Source organism: Silurus meridionalis, chromosome 10, assembly GCF_014805685.1.
Source record: "Silurus meridionalis isolate SWU-2019-XX chromosome 10, ASM1480568v1, whole genome shotgun sequence".
Taxonomy (NCBI): Eukaryota; Metazoa; Chordata; class Actinopteri; order Siluriformes; family Siluridae; genus Silurus; species Silurus meridionalis.
The window spans coordinates 6,327,938-6,355,642 of NC_060893.1; the positions used below are offsets into that span (position 1 = coordinate 6,327,938).

At 39.3% G+C, this 27,705-nt stretch overlaps 1 protein-coding gene and 2 long non-coding RNA genes across 5 annotated transcripts in view; 2 read left to right on the plus strand and 1 right to left on the minus strand.

Annotated features, from left to right (window-relative positions):
- The window catches only part of syt7a (synaptotagmin VIIa), a 130,393-nt gene that overhangs the window by 18,239 nt on the left and 84,449 nt on the right, over positions 1-27,705 (plus strand). The window lies entirely within an intron of this gene.
- LOC124392088 lies at positions 121-27,273 on the minus strand. The gene is made up of 3 exons (XR_006927097.1): positions 27,207-27,273; positions 26,979-27,007; positions 121-325 (listed from the first exon to the last, which is right to left on the minus strand). It is a non-coding gene; the product is annotated as an uncharacterized LOC124392088 (long non-coding RNA).
- On the plus strand, positions 20,376-21,330 carry LOC124392089. Its single transcript, XR_006927098.1, has 2 exons — positions 20,376-20,460; positions 20,646-21,330. It is a non-coding gene; the product is annotated as an uncharacterized LOC124392089 (long non-coding RNA).

The window sequence follows — 27,705 nt, forward strand, 5'->3', positions numbered from 1 at the left end:
CATAATGGCTTAGTTGTACAACAGTGCTAATTTTAAGTCAAATGCCATAACTGTATAATAATGTATATAATTAAATGTAGTGCTTTACTGAGAAGCTACCCTAACACACAGCGATTGATTTCATGTGTTTATTAATGCAATTGAACTTTCGTGTTAAAGAATAGATTCACGTTCGTTTTGTACAATGTTAACAATGGTGGTTTTCTGTCAGCTGCTGGTATATCTCTGGTTGATCAGTCTGTGTGTGTAAGTAACAAAGCGTTTGGATGTAATTCAGCTTCTTGGCCGTGTGCTGCATCTGACCGCAAGGACATTTTCATCAGCCCTGGATCACAAAACACACAGAGTCATAGCAGTTATGTACAGAGTGACTGTGAGAGAGTTTGTGCAGCGGTGATTGCTGGTGTTTAAGCGGTGTGTATGTGTGTGTGTCATCAAGATAGAAAGAATCTGCCAAGATAGACAGATTGTACTGAATGAGTGCCATCTCAGATGCTTGATTGCACTCTCTCTCTCTCTCTCTCTCTCTCTCTCTCTCTCTCTCTCTCTCTCTCTCTTTCTTTCTCTCCATTTATTTTCTTGATAATCGATTAACTAGCATGAAGGCTGTATGATCATATGATATCAATATTGTGGTATCATACTACACTTTTCTCTAATGTTGTGGATATTGTGACATAGTGTTCAAAATAATTTAGTATTTTTAGTAACAGTTTGGTTTATTTGATGATAAAATATTGTACCGAATTGTTTAAATATGTTTTATATAATGAGATTTTTGTAAACATTAGTTAAAACTATCATAGAACTGAACATTTTTGCAATATCATGGCCTAATTTTTATTTCTGTCATGTGACATGTACCAACAAGGGCGGGTAAAGGCTAACACATGCTTCCTCTGAGGTACGTCAAGCAAGCCAAGCACATATTTTCTAACTGCTGTTTATGATGCATCACAGTGACAACGTAAAACATTCCTTTTATCCCACCTTCTCTTGCTTATATATAAGTTTACAGCTGTCCATTATTGGTTACTGTGTGGCACAGCCAGGTTTGCTCTGTTGGCTTTAGCATCAACAGGATTCATACTGCAGAGTTATTTTATTTCATTGTATGCAGTTGTAAAAGCAGTTGAGGAAGATACTCTTGGGAAACCACATATCCTCCTCGAATAGCATGCAGATGTAACCATTGATATCCTTATAGTCGTCCACTGGTCACCATTGTACAAAAGAGGCATTTCCTAAATGTTTGTCAGACTAATAACATTATGCTGATGTGCCCAAAGACCAAGAAAATCCTTATTGTTAAATCCTAACCTTAAGTATGATTTAACCAAATCAATTCCACGCAAATTCAGATTTAAGATGTTTCAATAACGTAGCACTAAAACGCCATTGTTGACACAAAATTCTGGAGAAGAATACCCAGCTTTATTGTCATGGAAATTTAAGGTACGAAAAAGGACAGTGAGAATACCTTTATGCTGTATATAACCTATATATACAGTACAGACCAAAAGTTTGGACACACCTTCTCATTCAAAGAGTTTTCTTTATTTTCATGACTATGAAAATTGTAGAGTCACACTGAAGGCATCAAGGGCTATTTGACCAAGAAGGAGAGTGATGGGGTGCTGTGCCAGATGACCTGGCCTCCACAGTCACCCAACCTGAACCCAATCGAGATGGTTTAGGGGTGAGCTGGACCACAGAGTGAAGGCAAAAGGGCCAACAAGTGCCAAGCATCTCTCAGGGAACTCCTTCAAGACTGTTGGAAGACCATTTCAGGTGACTACCTCTTGTAGCTCATCAAGAGAATGCCAAGAGTGTGCAAAGCAGTAATCAAAGCAAAAGGTGGCTACTTTGAAGAACCTAGAATATGACATTTTTCAGTTGTTTCACACTTTTTTGTTATGTATATAATTCCATATATAATTCCACATGTGTTAATTCATAGTTTTGATGCCTTCAATGTGAATCTACAATTTTCATGAAAATAAAGAAAACTCTTTGAATGAGAAGGTGTGTCCAAACTTTTGGTCTGTGTGTGTGTGTGTGTGTGTATATGTATGTATGTGTATATATATATATATATATATATATATATATATATATATAAAACCGTTATTCTTTTCATGCTTGAACTTTGTCTTTGATAATACCAGTCTATTATTCACTCCTTGTGGATATTCATTGAATGTTCTGGAATTCTTTTAAAGAGCTCTCTTTTTCATTTCTCACCTCCAGCATTGCTGCTCAGATGCTCACACCCAGACAAAGAAGGTACACTTGTCATATATTCAGTAGTTTTGATCAGGCCGTGAAACACGTCCCGCTTTACATAACCAAGTCCGACTTGTCTATATTGAGCTTGTGACAGCTTGCATTTTGATGCCTGCAGTTTGCTGGATAATTACTTTCACGGGCATTTACTTCTAAATCCGCTGAGGAGGAGAGATGGGTTTTTCCTTCACCACAGCAATCGATTTTAACAATTAGTAACGGTTATTAATTTTTACAGGTTTTAGAAGATACTGAGACTTTTAACTGCTTGTATGCAAGGTCCACATGCATTTCCTACCATTGCTTTTAATTAGTTCTGACTTCTGGGCAAATGCTGGTGAAGCCATGTCCTACGCTGTCTCGAAGTGTCTTTTGTGTAGCACAATATGAAACTTTTTTAATGGCCTGGAGTGCAAAACATTTGTACAAAAGACATCTTTTGACGATAGCTAATTGTTTAAGTTGATTTGTGGACTGTGCTGCCCACTAGTGGCCTGAGCTGCAGGATAACGAATGATTCTGGGAGAGGAGAAGAGAAGAGCAGGGAAGGATAAGAAAGGGTACCCGGCAGAAAGAGGCTTGAAGGGCTGACAGCGAAGCCTGAAGCTGTGCATATGGTTGTCAGGGTGCGCATGGACGCGTACAAACGTAAACACGTCTGTGTAGAGCAACATATCGCTGATAGAGATCCTTTGCTTTTCTGCCAACAGTACACAAACGAAGATTGCCACCAGCGCAGATCGACATCATGTCTCTAGACACGTCTATAGAGTTTATACAGTAGACACCAGTGAATGGCAGGACCATGAGTACGTAGTCTGTCTAGAAATAAGATGACAAAATGGTGCTTGTGTACAGGGAGGGGTTAGATGCAGAGATAGGGACTCGGCTGTGCAGACACACACACACGGCCCAAATAGAGCAGATCCCTCCCTGAGAGACAGCTCAAACATCAGACAGACTCATTTGCTCTCTACCCACATCCTACTTTCAGTCCCTCTACACACACACACACACACACACACACACACACACACATTTGCATGCTGTCCTTTGTTCTTACTCTTGATCCTTCTCAGTTGGACAGCTCTGTTCCAGATCTTCTCTCATTATTTTCTACACACACACACACACACACACACACACACACACACACACACCAGACGTAAAAAAAATGCTCTGATGGTCTGATGCTCCAAGTGCATTCCATTTGCCGTAACTGCGTTTCTGTGTTGATAGTTTTTAAACGCTTAAGCAGCAAAGAGTCGTCCATCTACAAGTGGCTCATCAGGGGAAGCTTGACAATGCGCAGTTGATACTTGTGTTTTAATCCCAGTTGTTCCTTTATTCTTTAGTGGCTAGCGCATGCTTGTGTAGAAACCTCTGAAACTGAATTCATCTTAAAAGGCATTTATATACCTTTATGTGATCAGGTATAGTACATGAGCTCCTCAAACTGTTGCCTTAAAATGTGCTGCAAAACCACAGTGCAGCTGAATTCTCTGAAGTTTTCTGTAAAGAGGCATGTATTTATTAGAGGTAAGTCTGTATTGTCAGTGGCTTGTAACTGTCAAAGGTAGAACTTTCTGGTTTTGTGAAAACAGAAGAAGCACAATACAACTCCCAAGAGTTCTACAAATATGACGGCCTACAGAAATAGCAACCATGGATCTGAACTCGCATGCTAGACAAAAGGTTTGTGGACTCCTGACCATGTGCTCTTTGAACATCTTCTTCATTTAGTCCCCATTTGCTGATATAATAAACTTAACTCTTTTGGGAAGATGTTTCAATAGATTTTGGAGTGTGCCTGTGTAGATTTGTGCTCATTCAGGCACAAAGGTGTTATTAAAGTCAGGCACTGATTTAGGTGAGGTGAGAAGGCCACAAGGAGAATGAAGTCAATACTCTAGAGCATGCCACTCAAGATCTTCCACTCCAAACCACATTTTAATGGAGCTGGCTTTGTGCACAGGGGCATTGTCATGTTGGAACAGGTTTGCGTCTCCTAGTCCAAGTGGGGGGAAAATGCATCCAAAGCCATCCTATACAATTGTGTTTCGAACTTGGTATAACAGTTTGGAGATGAACCAAGTATAGTTAGAAAAGTGTGGTTTCCTGACACATTTGTCCATATAGCGTATGTAATAGTCATTTCTCAAAGTCTATGTGTTGTAAGAAGGAAAAATGGGCAAGCATAAAAATATGTGTAATTTTGACAAAGGCCAAATTGTGATGTCTAGACAACTGGGTCATTTCCAAAACACCAGGTATTGTGGTGTGCACCTAGTGTTCAGTGGGTAATACCTACCTAAAGTGGCCCAAGAAAGGACAGTTGTTGAACTGTTGTCAACGCTGCTGTGGCACAAAATTCTAAAAGGTTTATGCTGGTTATAATAAAGGTCTTAGAACACAGTGCATTACAGCTTGCTGTGTATGGGGCTGCAGAGAGGTCAGTGTGCCAGAGTGTTAACGATAATATTACTAGAAACAAAAGCTGGCACATGGAGTATATAAAGGGTATTGACAGACAAGCACTAAAACCACTCACATTAAGTAACCACATTCCCTGGTTGCGGTGGATCTGGAGTATATCCTGCAAACATCAGATGTGAGGTGGTAATATAACTTGAATTGGTCTCAATTCCATCACAGGACACCATATTTAAATATAACATATTTACACCCGTGGGGAAGTTTTTTGTATTTCCACCACCTACTGCCATGTGGTGGAAGCAAACTGGGGAACTTAGAGGAATGACATAAGGACATTTAGAACATGGGAAGAAACACTCAGACAGTAACTCCTACATTTGATCTATCCAGGGACCCTGGAGCTATAAGGTGGCAGCTTTTTACAGCATCTTGCTGTAATTATGTGCATGTTATAAACAGCTTTTGGTCATATGGGAATACATGGAGTAAACATTAGCTTTTTTATAGACTAGAGCTGAGAGTTGATCCCAAAATGAAAAATTTTTTTGATTCCAGAAATTAGGAGTGGAATCCAAAGCTTCGGACTCGACAGACCTATACATGTTCATGATGGAGGGAAGCTTTATCTGGTTAACTAATATACATTTAATCCTATGATATATGCTCCCCATCTTAATTTTTTCATCAGATAAACCATCTTAAATGTAATGCAATCTGTTGTTATAAAAATCAATAGTAGCTTCATGGTATTGTTCTTTCAACAAATTACATATTTTAGACACAGTTTATTTTATGCTAGCCTAGACATGTTTAGAAAGTTTTTGTACATATTTACAATATATCTGTTTGCTTTAGTCTTAAGCAAAGGTTGACACAAAGTGTTAGGTAGAAATAACTCATCCTGTGCTCCGTTTGCAAAACAGTAGCAGTACGTGAGAAAATGGACGTCACAGTTCAAATCCATGTGCTTGAATGGAGAATGGAGAAAATGATTGCGAACAAGCAACTCTTTTATTCCTTTAATCACTAGACTTTATATCTGACTCTTATTTCTGTAATCAAACAGCCTTGCCTCTGATAAAAACCAAATTGAAATAAGATTCAGTTTTATCAAATGGTACATTAGATAAAAATATTCTATAAATATTTTTTTATATTAAAATATTTTCAATCATATATCCTTCTAAACCATATTACTTGATCTATGTGTATGTAAACCACACACTTCCCTGTGATTATTATCGGTCAATCGCTCTTCTCCAAACCAAGTCCCATACCACACTGCTACCATTGTCATGGTTATTACTTTTGGGTCAGTGAGTCACACTCTGTCAAGCCCCACCAAAAAAGCAAAGCATGTGCAAACGTCAGCATACTAGGGAGGGAATACGATGAACAAATAGAAGGGTACTGTAAATATTAGAAAATGTGTTTGCTCACTTCTACTACACTCACTGTTTTCTATTTCAGTCTTTCACATTTACAGCAGTTTTCAACTAGGCTTTCTTCAGAATCACTGACTTAAGTTTAATATACTTTTGTCCATGAACATGTATACATTTTTTTCAATAGTTTATTCTCTTAATTTCACGACAGCCTATTCTCTTTAGAATGCAAGCTGGACCCACTGAGGCCCTTTAGAAGGCATTCAATCATGTCAGCAGTTTCACGTCCTTTGATTGAGTGGTCAGAGAGAGCACTAATCAGAGCTTGCAACCCTCATCTGATGCAAACTTAAAATCTAAAATATATTTGTGTATTTACGTAGAAAACCTGGACGTCTTGAGAAAAGGTCATGCATAACAGTTCAAAACAATTGTAAAACTTTTTCTTGAACCATTTTTACTTTTACATTTTTCTTCCTGTATTATTTGCACAAAAACACACAATAGCCTTAAAATCAAAGCCGTAAACCGTAATGCACAGGAAAACTGCACAATAAATGTGCGGAAAACCCTGGGTCCTTTTATGAGGTGAATATTGATGCTTCTGCTAGAGATGATGTACACGGGCAGTGCAGCTGTGGCAGCAGTTAAAGGAGACTTGTTGAATTGTGTTCTTTGGGTTTCCTGTTTTAGTAATTCCCTTCATTCCAACTGTATGAGATACCTGTCTGTGATGCAGCGCTCTGTTAGACTGTGTTTCTGTATAATATTGATGGTTTCTATAGTGGTGGCATCATTATGATGTTTTTTTTTGTGTATATATATATATATATATATATGATCACATAAAGTAGTCATCTAAACACTGATCAATGATGCTATTTATATGAAGCTATACATTTGCATACAGCCTCATTTAATAATCATTCAGGGTTTAGGCATCTCACATAAATATTATAATTATTAGCTTAGTGGGTGTCTCTGCGTGTGTGTGTGTTTGTGTCTGATTAAAATGAGAGTATGACTGCATCAGATGCATAATAAATCCACATTTTTGATGTGGAGATTTCAGTTAAACTGTTTCAGTTTTATTGCACATGACTCTGAACTAATGTGCTTACAATTATTTTCAGAAAATCTTTTATAAAAAGGATATGAATTGGTACGCTGGGTTATTATTAAGCTATTTATTTAGTACTATACAGTCGACATGTTATACTACTATTGATTGTTCCGCCAGAATCTAAATGCCAGCCATCTGTCAAAGAGATGAAAAAAGTAAGTAAAGCATGCTTTTATTGATTTATTGTTTTAGCTATAATTTTTTTTAAGCAGCTCTGAGTATAAAGCATAGAGAATATCATGTATCCTGTGCATTTATTCCTTTATGGGGTCAAGAAAATGCATGCATCTGTCTTTCTGTGTTGACCTAGGGATGAATAAATGAGTTTAATGGAAGAACAACAATATAATGATTGTCAGTTGTGAAAGCAGCAGGTGGCACCTGGTCTATAGTTATAGCACACCATTGTGTGGGTTTTTGTTCAGGTAAAATAGCTCATGATATATTCCTGATTAAATTGTCTGTTAGCGAAATCAGGTCGAAAGAGGAATTGTAATAAAATGCTCACGTCTAGAGTGAGTGATAAGGATTGCAAAACCACTGTGCCATGTTTTAAAATACAGTGCAGCACTCTGAGGTGAGGGATAACATGCTTAGCTGTAAGAATAAACTTAATTTTTATTTATAGCCAGAAAAATTTGTCACTCGTTTCAGAAACGATACTGTACAAGATACGCCAATAATACAGCATACCAGTAAATCTGTGCTCCATTCCTTCATTCATTCAATTCAGAAGGACTTTGGTGCCACTCAGCTGAGGATGAATTCCTTTTTGAGTCATGAGGTTTCATTCTCATACCATCTCCAAACTACCAAACTATTAGACACTAAACAGTATAAAGTCTTTTTCTGGGCAAAGCTGCTTGTTAAGATGTTGGACACGATCAACAGTTTGTGAGTATAAATCCCAGCACCACCAAGCTGCCACTGCTGGCCCTTACCTTAACAAGGCCCTTAACTCTCAACTACTTTTATAAAAATGTGAAATAATTGTAAGCTGCTCTGGATAAGGGCTTCTGGCCAAATGCCATAAATGGAATGATGTTTTACGGGAATAAAAGCTAAAAAGCTGAAAATCCTTTGTTCATATAAAACAAGCGATCAGATTTCTCAGCTTCCTTATGCTAATGGGTTGTCCATAAAATTTATAGCGCAGGATATAAATGGGTGAAAACAATTAGTTTCAGGTCATTAAACTAATATAGATGATATATTTCAACAGTTTTATTTGTATAGCACTTTTAACAATAGACATACAGTAGCAGCTTTAGAGAGATGAAGCGGTTATGAAGTCGGAGGTTTAGTGCCGAAGTTTATCCCCGAACAGTGGCTCCCTGTCGATGGTATGAGAAAAAACTTAAGAAGAAGCCATTTAACATTAGGCAGATACCCATATACAAAGCGAATTACATTTATTTACACAACTGAGCATCTATGGGGTTAAGGGCCTTGCTTAGGAGACCAGATGTGGCCGCTTGATGTGGCTGGGATTTGAACTCATGACCTTTAGATTTAAAGTGCAATTGTTTAACCACCAAGCTACGACTTCCCCAGACTCAAAAAGGGACCCATCCTCCTAGCTTTCACTTTCTTAGGAGCAGAGCATGCTCAGTCAGCTCTCAAGGGAGCCGGCTGCTCTTATTGCTGCTACATGCCCATGTGGACGATTAGCTCTAGTAGGGCGCTCTTTAAAGAGGGCGCCTGCGCTTTTCGTAGCCAAAGGGCGAAGCGCTGACTGAGGTCATGTCACTCCCGTATCTGGCAGAGGGTTTGGAGACAAGCCTTTCTTGAAGCCTTCTGCCTCACCTGCCAGATCCATCGCACTCCCCCAGGTCCACCCATCTCGGCAGGTCCACCTATGTCGGCAAATCCACTGACACCCCTTCTCAGCCAGTCCTTTTCGAGGAGGTACTGGAGGTAGTTACTTGTGCTGATATTGCTTGGCCAGACGAGAAGCAGAAACAGCATCCGCTTAGCAAACTGGATGAGCATTTTTTGTGACCTATGTCACTGTCTCTGTGCCGGGGTCTGCCTGAGGTGTCCAGATCCTGGAGCAGGCCATAGACACTGGATGGCTATCTCTTCCCAGATTTCCCAGATGCTGCATCATCCCTTAATGCCCTGGCACTGCCCACCAAGCTTCGGAGATTCTCAGCTTCTCACACCATTGCAGTGCTGCTGTCTTATCAGGCTGACCTGCTATGGGAGCTGAATGAGGGCTATGATGAGCTATTATGGGGGCTGATGATGTCCATGAGTTAAGTTTTTTTTGCCACAGACCTAGCTCTCAGGTCCACCAAGGAGACTGCTAGTAGCCGCAGACTCACCCTGTCAGACCTTCCTGATAGGGACAGAGTTTTTTTTTTCTAAACGCCCCTTTTGTCCCCACTGGCCTGTTTGGGGACGGGCGTGAATACGGTTGTTGACAGGTTCCAGGAGGCAAAGAAGCAATCGCCAGCGTTTAGGCGTTACCTCCCTTTCTCCTTTCTTGGGGCCTGTATGCTTTTCCTACTTTTCCCACTGCTCCCAGGAGTTCTTTAGAGAGTTTGCTGGGATAAAATCCGTCTCCTCTTGGTAGCTCCTCTCCTCCTGGTAACCGGAGGTCGTATAGGGCGAAATGGTGTTTGTTCACTATATAGTGTCAGAACCATCAGTTAGATCCAGTTAACTGCTTGGTTCGTCCAGTGCTGGAATTTCTTTAAGAACAGTTCACTAAATGGTTGTCTCTTCCACCCTAAAGGTTTACGTGTCCGCTATTGTGGCTTATATGTTCACTATTGCACGTTTCCGAGTGCGACCCAGAGTGCCTTATGGGACCTGGCCATTGTCCTTGAGGCCCTATTTGAGCCTCCCTTCAAGCCCTTGTCCGAGGTGCCCTTGAAATTTCTCACAATCAAGACTTTGTTCATACTGGCCATCTCCTCTTTAAAGAGGGTTGGGGCTTTTCAGGCTCTTTCTGTGGCCCCCTCTCTTCTGGACTTTTCTTCAGGCATGGCCATTGCTTTTCTCTACCCTAGACCAGGGTATGTTCCCAAGGTGCCCTCGGTTGTCCTGTGACCAGTTGTGCTCTAAGCATTCTATCCTCCTCCTTTTCAGGCCCCAGACCAGGAGAAGCTTAACCAGGTGTGCCTGGTGCGAGCACTGGATGCATACATCCACAGAACTGCTGTGTGGAGAAGGTCGGATCAGCTGTCTGGTACGGTCCATATAAAAAGGGGTTTCCTGCCAAAAAGCAGACCCTTAGTAGATGGATTTTAGATGCTTTCCGCTCCTCTTATTAGTTCTCTGGTCTCCTTCGGGGTCAGAGCGCACTCAACTCGGAGGCCTTGTCCCCTGGGGTATCTCTCCAAGACATTTGCAATCCACCCTGCTGACTTTTCTACAGCCTTGACCATGGTGGCACTCCTATGACCTAGATTACACACGTGATTTAAATCATGGTCACACGGAAGCGTTCCCAAAGCGTTGTTGATGCATCATCTCTTTCCCTCAGGGAACCAGGGTTAGATACGTAACCTAGAGACGTTCTTGAGTTGCTCAGTAACTTCATGGGTCTTTAGGCTGTTCATGTGGAACCATCCTCAGCTGCACAGAGTGTCTCTCCAATTGAAGAGAACTACATCCAGAGATAAGGTGCCGGGATTAATCAGGCAGATCCGAAAAGATGAAATAGACAGATAGACAGGAAGACTGGCCACTGGTACCTCAGGAGAGAGAGGGACAGAGTGAAGGAGAGAAGGAGAGTAGAGGAGTGACAGGAAGAAAGAAATTAAATAAGGATTATTAAATATTTTTAAATTACATAAAAGTTAGACACTGAACTGTGTGATCATGATTAAATGAGGAGGAGAAGCAAGAAATACAAGAGATATTCCATTGAGATTCCCCTCTGTTTTTTTTTCCTGAGAACAAGAAGTCCAGCAGCTGATGATGTGAGCGTAAACCCAGGGGTGCAGTACTGGTGACGAGCTCTATTAAATGAACACCAGAGTCTGTAACATATGCAGATGCTGCAAATGCACCTGCACTTTCTATATAAATCATGTATGTGTGTGTGATTCGTGTAGAAAGGAAATTATGTGCCAAATCTGTGCACTGTCCTTTTTTTCTAAGCGAAAGTGCTGACTCATTCATGCTGTGGTGTTCAGAGTTTCTTAGAGCCCTTAGCTCTGTCACTAATATTTCCGTACACTTGGTATGGTCAAAACAAATGTCCTGCAGTTTTTATTGACAATGCATCCGTGTTACATGTTGGCTGAGAAGTGCACGAAGGTCCTAGAGTGTGCACCTATACATAATAACATCATAAGGATCACACCAAACCTGCAAGTAACACCACATTTGGCTTCACTTAATGTTTTTATGCTCTCCGGTGCCATGAAATATTCAGAACAACAGTAATAATGCTGTTTAATATTTAATCTCGCATTTGCATTTCCCAAAGCCGTGTTCAGGCTCTTATTTGCTATTAGAGATAGTCATTTTGGTTTTAGTGAAGATGGAGTGTGTGTGTGTGTGTGTGTGTGTGTGTGTGTGTGTGTGTGTGTGTCAGAGAGCAAAAGGACAGACAGAAAGACTGGCGGTTTCCAGTCAGCTGTTCCTCTTTTCCCACCAGTGCTTCTAAGGCGTCCACAATTCCCATGCTCCTCTGCTCTCCATTCGCCACTTTCTACTCATTACACTCTGTTTATAGCCACCTGATGCCTAATGTGTATTTCCAAACCCTGTAAATCGGTAGTGCGGCTTATGCACTAGCGTGTGTACGTAAGAGAGGGGAAGAGAAAGTGAGTGGGAGAGAGCAGGAAGGAAAGACAGCCAGTTCATTATATGAAATAACATGACGGAATAAAGAAAAAAGAGTTGAGTTAAAGATGACTGCGAGACAGATGGCAAAGCCTGAAAATGTGGAGAGAAAGTGGTGTAGTTGAGATTCGGGGAGCTGCGATTCAGGCGAGATGCTGTCAGTATGGCTGAGAGAGGAGAGCAGAGTGATGGAGAGATGATGAGAACAGATGGAGGTATGGATGGTTTGGATGATGACATGCGACTGTGGGCAGGATAGATCGGCTTACTGGCTGCTGGTTTTCTTTTTTTTTTTTTTATACGGCTGTGGTTTAAGGAAGAATCTCAGGCTAAATAAAGACAACTGCCCTATTTTTTTGCTCATACAATCTGGAACTGTATATAAAAGCCATTAATTTTCTTTTATTTAGATACATTTAATTTTTATTGGATTAGACTTTTTTTTTATAGTAAATATAGCGTATGGCATATATAAATTGTTCATAGCATGTGAATATTTTTATATAGATATGTTAAGCCATTGAGCCATATATTCAGTGAAGTCAGAAGGTCAGTGCCAATAAGTTTATCTCTAATCATCAAACAAGTGACTTCCTGAGATGGTATGAAAAAGTGACCCTCAGAGTAAACCATTTACATTTACGGCATGTGGCAGACACTATTATTCAGAGCGTCTTGCATTTTCTCTCATTCACTCCAGTTAACAGCTAAGGGCTTTGCTCAGGGGCCCAGGAGTGGCAGCTTGGTGTTACTGGGATTTGAACTCATGACTTTCAGATTCAAAATCTAATTCCTTAACCACCAAGGTATGATCTCTCCAGGGAATCCATCCTGATCTTGATGACACAGAATGTCCATTCATTATAATTCCATATTTGTTGAGGTGCTTAAATGCGGAACTGTTCATGCAAACTGCAGTCCTGAGCCATTGTAGCAAACTATTGATATTAATTACAGTCCAAATCCATCCTCAGAGTTCTTTAGTTGCTCAGTAACTTCATGGATCTTTAGGCTGTTCATGTGGAACCATTCTCAGCTGCAGCTGAGTGTCTCTCCAATTGAAGAGAACTCCATCCAGATTTAGGGTGCCGGGATTAATCAGGCAGATCCAAAGAGAAGAAAGGGACAGGAGCACTCGCTACTGGTACCTCAGGAGAGAGAGAGAGAGAGAGAGAGCGCACATAAGCTCAGCTAAGAAATCTTAGTTGGGAAGGATTCAAGATTGTAATTTTTTTTTTTTTTTACTTTTCATTTCACTGCAAATTGTATCCTGCATATATAGATATAATATATGCAGGATAGATAATAGTATCTCCCTCTCTCTCTCTCTCTCTCTCTCTCTCTCTCTCTCTCTCTCTCTCTCTCTCTCTCTCTCTCTCTCTCTCTCTCTCTCTCTCTCTCTCTCTCTCTCTCTCTCTCTATCCTATCCCATCCCAGTTAACTCGGAGGAACACAAAAGGAAACACCCTGGACAGGACACAATCATGCATACAATTTACACAGATAACTTGACAACACCCATTAACCTACAAAAATGTCTTTGGACTGGGGGAGAAAACCAGAGTACCCAGAGGAAAGCCCCAAAACATGGGAAGAACATAGATACAGAGGATACAGGATGTATCCAACAACTAAACTACTGTGCCTGTCACGCCCTGTGAAAAATCTGTTTTTTGTTTATCTTTACTAAGGAAGTAGTCAGTCAGGACTTTGGCACTGATACAGACACAGATTATTAGCTTACACAAAATTACATTACCTGCTCATAGCTATTATTACATATTAACTGCATTATAGTTCAGCTGGTCTGGTAAATGCTCTCTTCTTCCAACTTCTAAGTGGACTGGGTTCAAAGAGGTGGGGAATGGTTCCCAGTACACATTCATCCCAGTTGGTGCATCATATAACACCTGGCCATAAGTTCCAAAGACATTCTATACTGTGTACCTGCAACTTTGTGTAAACAGTTTGCAAAAGAACCACATATGGCTGAAAAAGTCGTCATATATATTTATATACAGTAGTAACTCTAATAACAACTTGTTACATCCACAATAAGGAGAAAAGCATGTCACAATATGTTAAATCTTAAATCTAATGAACTACAGAAGCAGAATAATACAACGGATTGAGGCAAAAAAATTCAATACAATTAGTTTTTATTTGTACACAATTGTGTGCATATATATATATATATATAAAACCCACTTATCTCCACCTCAGTTAATTCGCCAACCCTATTAAGTCGACGTTTTTGAAGTGGAACGGCCAAATTCTCGCTTTGTCTTAGCATTTTTTAATCGGTTATGTTGATTCTTTTATGTCGACGAACCCTAATATCTCGAGCACAAGGGGGGGCAAATTTGCCACTTAACGCCGGTTATCTCGATCCGCATGACCAATTGCCAGCTTTTGCCACGTCACCATTTCACTACCGCGTATATAAGACGTGTCTTATAGAAATTTTTACATACCCCTCACCCAGGGTGCATCTTATATACGCAAAAATACGATAGTGAGACGGCACTGTGCAGCCGCAGAAGAACTCGCGGAAGTGGCGGAAAAATCAAGCCTTACAGATGCTATGTTGGAAGTGTAGGATACTTTTCAGAGCTGTGTGTCAGAGTGAAATGACTCGAGAATTTAATGTTGACACTCGTTAGCTATTTGTAAAAACGAACTACACCCCGCACATTTTTTGTGATTTTGTGAGCGATCTTGTGTTTGCAATGTTGGAGAATATAATAAAGGTTTGTTTTGAGAATCGATGGTGGTTCGTATTGTATACTGGTAAATCTCTGCTGTTAGTTGGTGCACATATGCCTTTTGGTGTAAACAAACATGTATGTACATTTTTATAGCATGCCTTCATCAAACAAATCACGGCAACGCTGTTTTGTAAAAAAAACCTCCAAAAACACGTGCGTGTACATTCTCATTTATTAACGCACATCATGTACATAAAGAAATTTTAAGCATGTTCATATATTGCCACCATATTGGTTTTCGCTTATCTCGATCACCGGTTATCTCGACGCTTTTTGGCGTCCCCTACGCCGGCGACATAACCGGGTTCCACTGCATGTGTGTATGTGTATATGTGTGTGTGTATGTATATATATATATATATATATATATATATATATATATATATATATATATATATATATATATATATAATTATACATTTATTTTTAATTATAAAATTCATTTTAATTCAGAACATGGGTTTATTTTAATTCCCATGGTATATTTTTCGTTGGTATCATTAGACCATAGAGATGTATAATTGTTTGTTAATCTGTGGGATATGTACTTTTTCTCAGACATAATTATTTAGTATTTTTGGAGCAGTTTGTAACAATTCAAAGCACTGTTGTAACTTTAGATGTCCGAGTTAAAAAAGATAGCATTTCTTTGTTATCCTTTCATTTCATGCACATCAAATTAATGCAAGAGGTGTGATTGCAGGAAAGGATATACAGTCAATCTACGGGAACCATGAGGGCCCAGTGGGAAACGGCGAACAATCATCGAATGCCTCTTAAATATGTGTGGCATTCTGCAGCCTGGCGTCCGTGTGCTAACCGGTGTAGCTGAAGCGCAACGATGGCTATTGTTACGCTTTTTTTTCTCAGTCGCTCATGTGTCAGTGAGCAGGCCATGTTTGCAGGCCTCTTGCTGCTCAATCTGGGCACGAATTCAAAAGCTAAGCCTGTTGAAGAGCTGCACCGAACCACGTGAGGGTTTGCATGACCTTGTGCTCTAAGCTGAGTGAATGGAAGGGTGGCGAGCAGTAAAGCCAGGCTCAACCCCTGAAGCCAAACACGGCAGGATTCTCAGTGAAGCGAATCACTGCACAGAAAAAGCAGGAGCAGTCGACAGTGCTCGCCACGACTGCAAAAAACGCTCAGCATGAATGTAAGAGCTCTCGCTATGTCAGTAGCACATCATTAACAGCTAAAACTCAGCGTTAAAAAACATTCTGCATCACATAATTTTTACATTCACAGCTTTATGCAGCATAGCATCTTATATTCGCTAGCACTTCTGCCGCGAATGCATTTTGAACACATGTTCAATCTGTATCTTAATTTATTCTCCGTACATATTTAAACTGAAAGGTGAAGGGATGGTATCGATTATTTCGATAAATTGCACCTGAAGGGATGGGATCTGTTCAGCAGCAAGTGAACAGTCAGTTCTTGTATTGGAAGGAGGATAATAGTCATTAAAGTTGAAAGTTTATTGGAAGGAGAAAAAATGAGTAAGGGCCTAAGAGACCTTGACAAGGACCATATTCTTAGGTTTGGTTTCCAGTATGGTGCATGTACACTAGATATGGACAAAGGCTTGTAGATACATGACAATAAGATTTGTATGTAAAAACAAAATCTTACTTTGTATATTCCAGCAATGGTAGGAAGCTGGGGTCAGACCACAGGGTCAGTCACAATTCAGCACCCCTGGATTAAGGGCCTTGTTAAATGGCCCAAGAGTGGTAGTTTTGCAATAATGGGACTAGAACCTCTGGCCTTCTGATCAGTAACCCAGAGCCTTAATCACTGAGCGACTACTTGTTTTTTGAACATCCCATTTCAAATTTAGTCCACATTTCCTGTTATATTAACCTCCACTCTTCTGGAAAAAAATTTTCCACTATGTTTTGGAGTAAAGTCAGGTACTGATGTAGGTGAGGTAATAAAGCATGGGGTGCAGTCAGCATTCCAATTCATCCCAAAGGTGTTAAATAGGGTTGAGGTCAGAGCTCTATAGCAGGCCACTCAAGATCTTCCTCTCTGACCCATATAAAGCATATTCTTATGAAGCTGGCTTTGTGCACAGGGGTCATGCTGGAACAGGTTTGGGTCTCCTACTTCAACTGAACGGGAAATTTAATGCTACCACTTCTATACAACATGTAATAAAGTTCTGTGGTTTGTGGTAACGGTTTTGTGAAGAACCACATTTAGTTTGAAAGAAAAAGTCAGGAGTACTAGTACATTCGCCATATAGTATCGTAGTCCATATAATGTAGGAGTGTAAATATTATTTGATTGTATGAATATCCATATCAAACATACAGATTGTTTACAAATCTTGCTTTATTCTTGATAGATTTCTGGCTGTGAAGAGTGAAGTGTGAACACTCATTCACCTTATTTCCATGATGAATATTTTGTAAATCCAATCACTTCGTGACACATTTAATGATTAATAATAAATCTGTTGACTTGCTATTTTCGAGCTTGAATTTCTTTCTTTCTAAGAGTCCACGTATTATACATGTGTTCAACACTGCTGTGTTTTCCTGATGTACCTCTATAATAGTATGTAAGTGAGCCATATGCGTGTGTACGTGTGTGCTTTTCGCAGTGTGTTTTCGGCTAATAAATATTCTCCAGCGAGCTTGCATCTCATATCAGTTCAGCCGCTTTCCTAATGAATGAGTTATTTACAGCTTTCTCTCTCTCGCCTCTTTTGCCTCCTGTCTCCTCTCCCCTGGCGTCTCAGCTCTGAATATGAAGCACCATTATCTGATCCAGATAGCTTAGGGACGGCATTGTAACTCATCCCAGAAAGCTCTCTGGTGCAGACCTGGCCTTGCCTAAAAAGGTCACGGCGGACAATACGCACAGGTCGGTTTGTGTGCTATTATGTGCTTACAGGACAAAATACAAGAGTGATACACGTTACTGATTACATCTCACTCAGGTGGTATAGGACATGTAGCTTAGCATACTGTATAGCTGTAAGGCACATGGGACATGTGACTGTGCACCGTTATTACAGGCTGTAACGAGGATTCTTCAAAGAAACACAGGCTGCGTCATTTGTACTGTTTTCTCAGAGAATAGACGTAAGCAAGTCACTCACTTTTTTATTGAGTTGACAGGTTAAATGTTTGCTTGTGGTTTAAGCTGGTGTTTGTTTTATTTTTTAATTGCAAGCTGCACCTTGGGTATTGCTTTATGTTGCCTCTTCGCGCACGTCTGAACTATAAATGATGACTGTAATAGCTATAATAGCTATAATATAATAGCTTCATATTTGAGTAAAAATAAGGTCTTCATACTGTTTTGTAAAGAATTTAAAACATTATGGGTCACGTAACGAGGGAGGATGTGCAATGAAAACGAAACATCAAAAGCAAAGAAAGAAATCCTAACCATGATATGAACTTGGATAAACATGGAATGATGTCATTGGAAAGACAAAGAGTGCAGTAAAGAAGTGAAAACTCAGTGGTGAAGATGTTGGACTGCAGATAGGAAGGTCATGAGTTCAAATCCCAGCACTACCAAGCTGCCTTTGAGCAAGGCCCTTAACCCTCAGCTGCTCTGGATAAGAGTCTCTGCCAGAAAATGCCATAAATTATTTGCAAATGCAGTGAATGCTAAAGCTATGTACAATTGCTAATGATTGTGAATGGGAAAAATGCAGTGGCTGATAGGAAACATAATCTGTTTCCATAATCCTGTCAGGTAGAGCATAAATGTGGAAAGTTTCTATTATAACATGTTCTGAATCATTCTAATACTAATTTTGAACCAAATGCAAACAGATGTGAGTATCTCTACCAGAGTGTGTGTGTGTGTGTGTGTTTTCGGATGCTGCTATTTTTAAACCCGTTGCTGACTTTTTTCCTTCCTAAATATCGAGAGATTTTTGGTTAATCACCAAACGTCTGAAAGAAAAGGAAGGAAAAAAAGATGGAAAGGACTGCATCGATTATCGCTGTCATTTTGTTAGCATGCCAAAAGCTCAACGATTTCTAATTAGCATCTTCTGTTGCTGTATATTAGATATATTAGTATATAGTATAGTTTCAGTATATATTACTACAATAACTGCACCAAGCCTTCATCATCTTCTGTACTAACAACTATGAGAGGTCTATTTTCCCCAACCAACATAAAATTAGTTTTTTTAAGGTATATATCTTTTGACAGTGATTGTTTTCTCTCTCAACGAATGCATCAATCTGCTGATATTATGCATAAAGAACCAGGGAACAAACACACAAGCAACCAATTATGAGTAAAACCCCAGGGTTATGATTGTCTTCCCTTTCAGACTGCCCTTTCAAGCATGATTCTTGGGGAAAAAAAGCAAGAGAAGAAACGAAAGAAGGCACAAAAGCAGATCTTTCAGACAGTCTGCTCACTCGTATATAAGTGCAATTTCCTTTTTTTTCTTCTTTATGAGAGCCTAAACATTCCACTGGATACAGAAGCCTAGTCTGTTTTATTTATTTTTTATCCTATATAATTCAATTGTCTGCTATCCAGTTCTTTCTTTCTATTCCTTAACCTGTTTTCTTGACATTAAATCTAATTTGTTTGAAACAATTTTATATGATGATTAAAACTAATTTCTGGTCTGTCTTTAAGACCTGAGTTTTCACCGTAGGACCTTTTCACAGACCATCTTGAATTAGATTTTCACCGGAACGTTAGCAAACGCCTGAACGTTAGCAAACGCCTGAGTTTCTGAATGCAGGAAATGATTTGCTTCAGGGTGCAGTTACTGAGAAATAAATCACAGGCTTGTTTTCAGTGGGCAGTAATACTGCGAGAAGCAAATCGGATTTTATTGGTGCCATCGCTTGCTTAAATGGCTTTAGACAACTGAAAGTGCCAAGGACGGAGACAGAGAAAAGAGCCAGCCTGATTGCAGGGGATCTTTGCTGAGTGAGTGATAAACTTATGTTGAGAGGTGCATTCATTTAGGATATGTTTTAAGCATGCATTCCAGATTTTTGACCCATGGGTAGTATGTAATCTTATGATAAGTGACTATAAAACTGTCTGTTGTGGTGCACTTGTTTTATGGAGTCCAGGGACGGGCTGGTGAGTCCAGGCCACACTCCAGTCGATATTCTATCTCTTAGATGAGGGTACAAGTCACCTTTGAGGTTTTTACGGAGGACAGCTGTAAACCTGCTCTTTACAGAGACACTTTTAATTTGAGGTAAAGGGCAAAAGGATACTGAAAGAAAGGTAGAGATAACACAGAGTGCTGAAAAGAAACAAGGAGGAGTGCAAAGAGAAGGGAAGTGAGACGGAGAAGGGGGGTCTCCAGGTGCTCATAAATCTTCAGTAATTTGTTTATGGCAAGAGAAGTCTGGCTGGCTTAAGCGGCGGCCACTGGGTGTGTGTGTGTGTGTGTGTGTGTGTGTGTGTGTGTGTGTGTGTGTGTGTGGTGGGAGAATCTAGGACACAGGCCTTAAAATGTCACACTTTTAAGAGCAAATAGGATTCCAGACCCACATATGGTGACAGCCTTTTATTTGACATTGAAGGGTCATCTGGAAAACGTGGGAGTGCAAATGTTCCCATGTTCAACATCAAGCAGTCTTTTAGGCCACAAAAAAACATGGTTTTGACGTTGCCTGTTGCGGAAATGCAGGCATGAGAGTCTACAGTGAGTATTTTCATTAAAATGTTGAACTGTTCGATTGACCTGTCATTGGCTGTCTCAGTTCCTTTAATTACTCCTGGGATAATTGTGTTTTTTTCTTATTTAGTTAAATAAGGACAATATAAAGAGCTCAAGTTCTGATTGAGCTGTCACTACACATAATGACAGTAACTGTTTCTTGTTTCCAGGCGATCGAGTGGATATCAATGTGTGTGTATGCATCATATCTTTATCACAGTACCAAGCTGAGAATGACTCTATTACAGATACTGAAAATGGGCAAATCTACCACAGAGACGTTTGACATGACATACGTTTCACATTCGAGGTGTTTTGGTGGCACGTGTGCTTCAAGAACGGAAGAAAATCACTGAATAGAGATCAGGAAGAACTTGTTCAACCACTAAAAATTGTTGAAACCATCCAGCAACTTGTGCATGAGGATCATCGGAGAATAATCCACATGGTCTTACTTCCATACCCACCCTACTTACCAGATTTGCTCTTGCAGACTTCACCCTCTTCCCTAAGATGGAGATCTAGTGCAAAGGTTGCTGTTTTAACACCATTGTGGAGATCCAGTGTAAATCGCAGAAGATGCTTTGAAATGAAGACTTCCAGGACACATTACAGAAGTGACAAGAACACTGGGAGCGCTGTATTGCTGTGCAAGGGGACTATTTTGAAGATGATAGTGTGTAAACATAGATAAATAAAGTACTAGTAAATGGAGCCAGTCGCAAAAGTTTTTAAAACCCATCTTGTATTTTTCAATAACTGTAGAGGGTACTGTGCAGAACTGTAGAGATGCAAGTGCTGAACGTTTTTAATGTACAAACAAATGGAAATTAAACTGAACACTGAACATCATAACCTAATTGTGGCGCATGAATCAACACTACATACTCAAAGACAAAGAATGCTGTGAACCATGAGTATATATACACAAGTGCTTTTTATGTACGGAAAAATTCTCGAAGCAGGTTCGGAACGTCATGTGTAGTGGCAGTGAGAGAGCACTGGCTCACGAGAAACATAGTTTGTGTCCGGAATCCTGACAAAATGCATGTCCCAAAGTCTTTCATTTGATTTAGAACACAGCAGGTTGCCAATATTAATTTTTTTTTAAACAAAATACATTCTTATATATTACATTATGTATAATGTTGTGGAACATCTACAGTATGACACTTCTTCTCATAAAAGCTATTAGAAGCTGTTTCTTTAACACCCTCTATCTTCTCTGTGTGATTAATGATCAAACAAAAATGTGCCTGAAGAGTCTGCTAAACATTTGGCTCTGAGGACTTTCTCATAAAGAAAGTCTGCTGCTTTGTAGCTTCTTAGCTAGAATTTCAGAACATTACCCTTTTTGTCTGAAGAAACTGAGGATTTTATTTGGAAAAGAAAACACCCAGTTATTGCTATGGATTAAAAACCTGATGCGTTCTTTGCCTAGACTTTCAAGTGATGTACAGTAACTCCGGGGGATCCTTATTGGTGCCCTCTTACTGGCTAAATAATGCTTAGCAGTTTTCTAGCTTGCAACAACCAGACATGTGATTTGAGAGCACTGACAAGTTAAAGCTGTCACTAATATTTGCAGCACAAAATGGATAACAAATAGTTCTTGTTTTTTTGAATCTCAAGAATTTTGCCTCTACAATCTTGGTTGTTTAAATAGATATGAAGATATTTCAGTCATATAAGATTACATTTATTTGCATACATTTTATTTAATATTTATTAAAGATTGTGTGTTCGCGATATGTCTGCATCCGGCCATATCTCTACCAATAATGAAGCTGTTGGTGTTAATTATTTGTGCAATCTTTTGTTATATTTATCAGTTTTTATATTTTTCAGTTTTCTTTTCCAGTTGGTGAAAATCATCTTGTGCCTTTTACAGAATCATATCTGTCTGTCTGTCTGTCTGTCTGTCTAAGTGGTAATTAATGCTGACTGTGAATCAAGTCAGAGGTCATGTGACATGACACGTGAGGGTGCAGTGGTTGACTGAAAACATCAGTCAAGTATATCTATCTAAACCAATGAGGCATAACATTATGAGCAGTGAAGTGAATAACACTGATCATCTCTTCATCATGCCACCTGTTAGTGGGTGGGATACATTAGGCAGCAAGTGAACATTTTGTCCTCAAAGGTGATGTGTTAGAAGCAGGAAAAATGGGCAGTCATACGTATTTGAGGGAGTTTGCTAAGGACCAAATTGTTATGATTAGACAACTGGGTCCGAGCATCTTCAAAACTGCAGTTCCTGTGGGATGTTCCCAGTGTGCAGTGGTCAATATCTATCCAACTGAAGAAGTTAATGATGTTAATGCTCGATGGGTCAGAACTGTTTTGGCCAACACAATATGCCTGATCGGTGGCCATAAAGTTATGCCTTATTTATCTATCTATCTATCTATCTATCTATCTATCTATCTATCTGTCTGTCTGTCTGTCTGTCTGTCTGTCTGTCTGTCTGTCTGTCTGTCTGTCTGTCTGACAACAACAGTGCCATTATGTTTTAGTCAGCACCTGCACGCTCCTTTGTCACATCACATGATCTCTGCACCTGATTCACATTCACTGTTAATTAGCACTTATATATAGCTTCACCTTTCACAGCACGCTTTGTCTCATGTTTGTCTACCTGTGATTTTTTTCCACAGTCCTCATCTTCATGCTCAGGTTATGGTTCCTTTGTTACGTCGTGTTATATTTTCTTTCTTTTATTATTATGTACAGTAAAATGTGCAAAATTGAGGTGTATAACACAATAATACACTTCTCAAAATGCCTGAGGATAGAAACTATCCTACAGTGTATAAGAGCTTGCATTTGTCCCACAGTATCTTCTACCAAACATGAGAGGAAAGATTACTGATTATGGCTTAGATGGTTTGGGAGGTTTATTTTCGCTCTGACTTTGTTGCCACAACAGGAAACACACTGCACATGTAATTGTTAGCAAAGCAAAAGATCTCAGAAGTGTAGCATTCAGGAAACAGTAACAATTTTATTTGCTTGGGAACCAAATTGAATCTGTCTGTCAAAGGATCTCAAATGTGATCACGGTGCTGGCTGGAGGCAGCGTGGTCTCATGACACATGTTCACGTACAGGTTTTTTCCTGTTTGACAAATCACCCTTCGATACTATTAGCGTTAATGCAATCTCCACTCGGTGCTGCTCGATTATGTGTCTGGTTTTCCTCTCCGCACGCTGTGATGTGATGTTCTTTTCCATCTACGTCCACCGATGAGTGATGGAAAGAGGAGGAACAAGCAAAGATTTCTAATGCAATGGTGCGCAATATCTGCAAGTGAAGTTAGGGGGAGAGGGGGGTTAATAAAGGACTGGTGGGACTTTAGCAAAGGAAGGAATAACTGGGAGGAATTCAAGCAAAATGAGGGAACTGAATGTGCACAAGCAAAAGATTGAGGGAAAAGTGACCCTTACGCCAACATTAATTAAAGTGCTAACAGGCATATGCTAATTAACACAACCAGAGACGCAGCTTTACAAAGAAACCTAATTTCTGATATTTTATTACGTGACATGGACTGGGGAAAAACTTCACTATTCAAGACCTACAACATGTACATGCAGTTTGTGACTTCCTGTGAGACAGTAACAAGTTATTTCAGCTCATGATGGATGAATGAATGAAGAGTAGTTGGAATAGTGAAATTGGTAGACCAATCAAGATTTTGTATAGATAGAAGACAGTATGATGATGAATTATGGGATTCAGATTCAAACTTGAATATGGTCATGGAAATCAAGTCAAGTCAAGTTTATTTCTATAGCGCTTTTCACAACAGACATTGTCTCAAAGCAGCTTTACAGAAATCAACAGTCAACGTGAACGGTGTGCATTTATCCCTGATGGGCAGCTGTGGCGACTGTGGCAAAGAAAAACTCCCTTAGATGTTATGAGGAAGAAACCTTGACCCAGAACCAGAACCAGACTCAAAAGGGGAACCCATCCTCATTTGGGTGACATCAAGAGTTTGATCATAAATTTTCAACAATACAGAACACTGAAGAGTGAGAACTAACATGAGCACTGGAGTAAAAGATTATAAGTAATGTTCTTTCTACAGTCTTATACAGTCTTTATGGTTATAAAACTAGAAGCTCCTGAGCTCAACATTTGTGAATCAACATTGAAGATCAATTAGTTGTTGTAGGAGAAGTGTGAGTTTGGAATATTTAAGAGTTATATTTAAGAATATTCACATTTTTCAGCTTCCCTGAGTTGTTTGTTAAAATAGGATTTTGACACAAAATTAAAAGGTTGAACCAATTTTGGTAGGTACTAACCAATGAATACCTGGAGTAACCTCACAAGACCTTGTGTTTTTTGGTAGGTACTAACCAATGGATACCTGGAGTAACCTCACTTGCTTACACGTCCCCCATTTTTCCTTTTTCTAACACATTAACTAAAAGAATTTAATGTTTACTTTCTGCCTAATATATCTTACTCCTTTACAGGTGTCATTGGTATTCATGTCACCGGTCAGGTCTGGCTGGTTATGTATATAGACATATAGGTTTTGTTCTCAGCTGATATTAAAGCAATTGATGTGATTGTGAAAATGAGAAATAGAAACGCCTTGTAGGTAAATTGTTTTGTTTTTTATCAGGTGACTATTACTTTTGCTCAGTACAGCGCAAAAAAATAACGTCAAACTCAATATAAAATGAATTCTGTTATGGGCCGTATAAAATAATAATATATGCTGTAAGTGTGTGAGTGTGTGTTAGAGAGATTAAGAGGTGATTGCACCACCAATGTGTAAAGTCTAGTAGAACTCTTAACACCAAATAAAAAACCATAAGCAATAATATTTCATATCTAATAAAGGGGAATGTAGGTAAATGTGTTTTAGTGGTTTATTTGTAAATAATAATTACATACGTGTGTAACTCTGCACGCATTAGCAATGAGTGAGAGAGCATGCTGTATGTCTAGTAGGATATTCTTTTATTCTGGCATAGTTGAAGAGAGGACGGTTTTCCTGTCAATACAAGTGAAAATAACTGCATACTTGTGATTTGTATTTCAAATATACTTTTTAATATTCTCTATTACTCACACGCAATAAAGGACTCTGGTTTCATTAGAAAACTGCAAAGTTCCAATGAATTTACCAAGCCATTTGTTTCTGTTTTGTCTTGCATTGCCAACCGTTTTCCTATTTCCATTCACAGTATTGTTTAGTCTCATTTATTACTGCTTGCTAATCGCCTGACCTCGGCTTGTACAATAATTCTGAATTTGAATGGTTTTTCTGGGTTTGTCTGCTCGATATTATTCAAGACTATCTTACTGCACTTGTATCATCTTTTCCTCATCTTACATGAATTTTATTATTATGTACAGTAATTATTTGACATTTGCAGCATCATTGCCTGTTTTCACATATATATCATACGTCTATTCCCCCCCCATTTTTCACAATTTCAGCTAAAACCATTCAGTGTTTTGTTGTGACTGGCAGTAAATAATCTGCCAGTAAGAAATTGTTATAAAACATTTTTCTTAGTGCTTTAAGATCACTACGAGCTTCTGATGGAGATCTATTTTACTGAGCAATTCTGTCTTAATGCACTTAGGCTTTGATGCATCTTAATAATTTTATTGTACCTGTATAATACATTGCACGCTTCAGCGTTCTTGTTACGTAATTCTCTCCGAAGAGGCTTTGCTCAAGTTCTTGTGTGTCTGTGTGTGTAGGCCTGGAGATTATTTTTGTTTAGCAACATTATTTCTGGTCCTTAAGCTCAGTAACAGTATTTTCATGAGGCGCCCGAGCTGAGATGCTGTTACAGTGCACATCTGCGCAGCACCTGGGACCTCATGTACTGTGTGCCAAGCCCCGAAATAATAAAATGTGAGTTGTAAGAAGTGGCTCAAAAGAGCCGGTTATTGGCAAAGCATGAGCTCGGATTGGGCATAGGACCTATGCCCACAGGTGTATATTCCAAAGATGAGATCTTTTTTCATTGGTGTGGAAATATACCCATTGATATTTTTAGGCAGAAGATGAATTTTCCATCTTCTGGTTACAGCATCTTTTAATACCTTAGACACAAAAGTATACACTTCCAATTTAGCTTTTTTTATTTCTGCCTCTGTGTATCATCCCTTTCATTTTCAGGACGAGTGATTTAGCAGGACAGATGAAAATAGGTGTCTTATTAGAGGAGGAAGTAGAGGAAAAGGTAGAAAAAAAAAAAGGAGTTTTTGTCTTTGTAAAATCACAGAAATGGCTACATAGAGGCCAGTGTGTACATTTGTCTAAGTGTGTGGTGTTTGCGATCTTGCTGGACACACATACACATACACACGTCTTATTGCCTACTACATGGAAACCTTTTCTTATATGATGCTGCCCGCGGTAACACACTTAATATACCGTCTTATCCACACAGCGACCAAAAGTCTGAGGCCACCAATAAAAACTGACTTTAAAAATATATATATATTTTAAGAATACTCACCACGTCATCTGTCATCTGTGCAGTCCATCCTATCAAGTGAAAATATCTTTAATACGGTCAAATGTATTTCCCATTATAGGAAAATTACGAGTTTAAAAGTGTCATGTAGCAAAGTGAAGGGTGGATGCAATTGTAGAGATTAACTTCAACTAAAAATGTATTAAAAGACAGATAAACAAATGCACAAAATAGCTAAGCAAATGAACAAAACTAAACAAAAATCCTTACCTGAGCAGAAACATGAAGGAAAACCCCAGAGGACAAATGAGAGCGTGTTAATTATTTTAGATGAATCAGGTGCAGAAATCACATGACATGGTGCAGTGGCTTATGGGAAATGTAGCTTTTGTTTTCACATGGAAGGGGTAGCTCAGTAGTTAAGGCATTGGACTTTGGACCCGAAGATCATAAGTTTAAATTCCAGCACCACCAAATCAAACTTCCACTGTTTGGCTCACAAGAAAGGCCCTTAACGGCTCAGCTGTAAATTTAATTCGCTCTTTGGCCTAAAACAGTAGCCTAGCCACCTTTCTGGGATGCTTTTCTGTTCAGCATTTTTGCAAAGAGTGCTTATTAGACTTACCCTAGACTTCCTCAGACCAGTGTAGTCATTCTCCTCTGATCTCGTTTATCAACGCTTGCTTATGTTTTAGGGGTGGGTGCTTCTTTTTGTTCTTACACCATTATGTGTAACTCTGAAGGTTGTAGTGTGTTAAAATCCCATGAG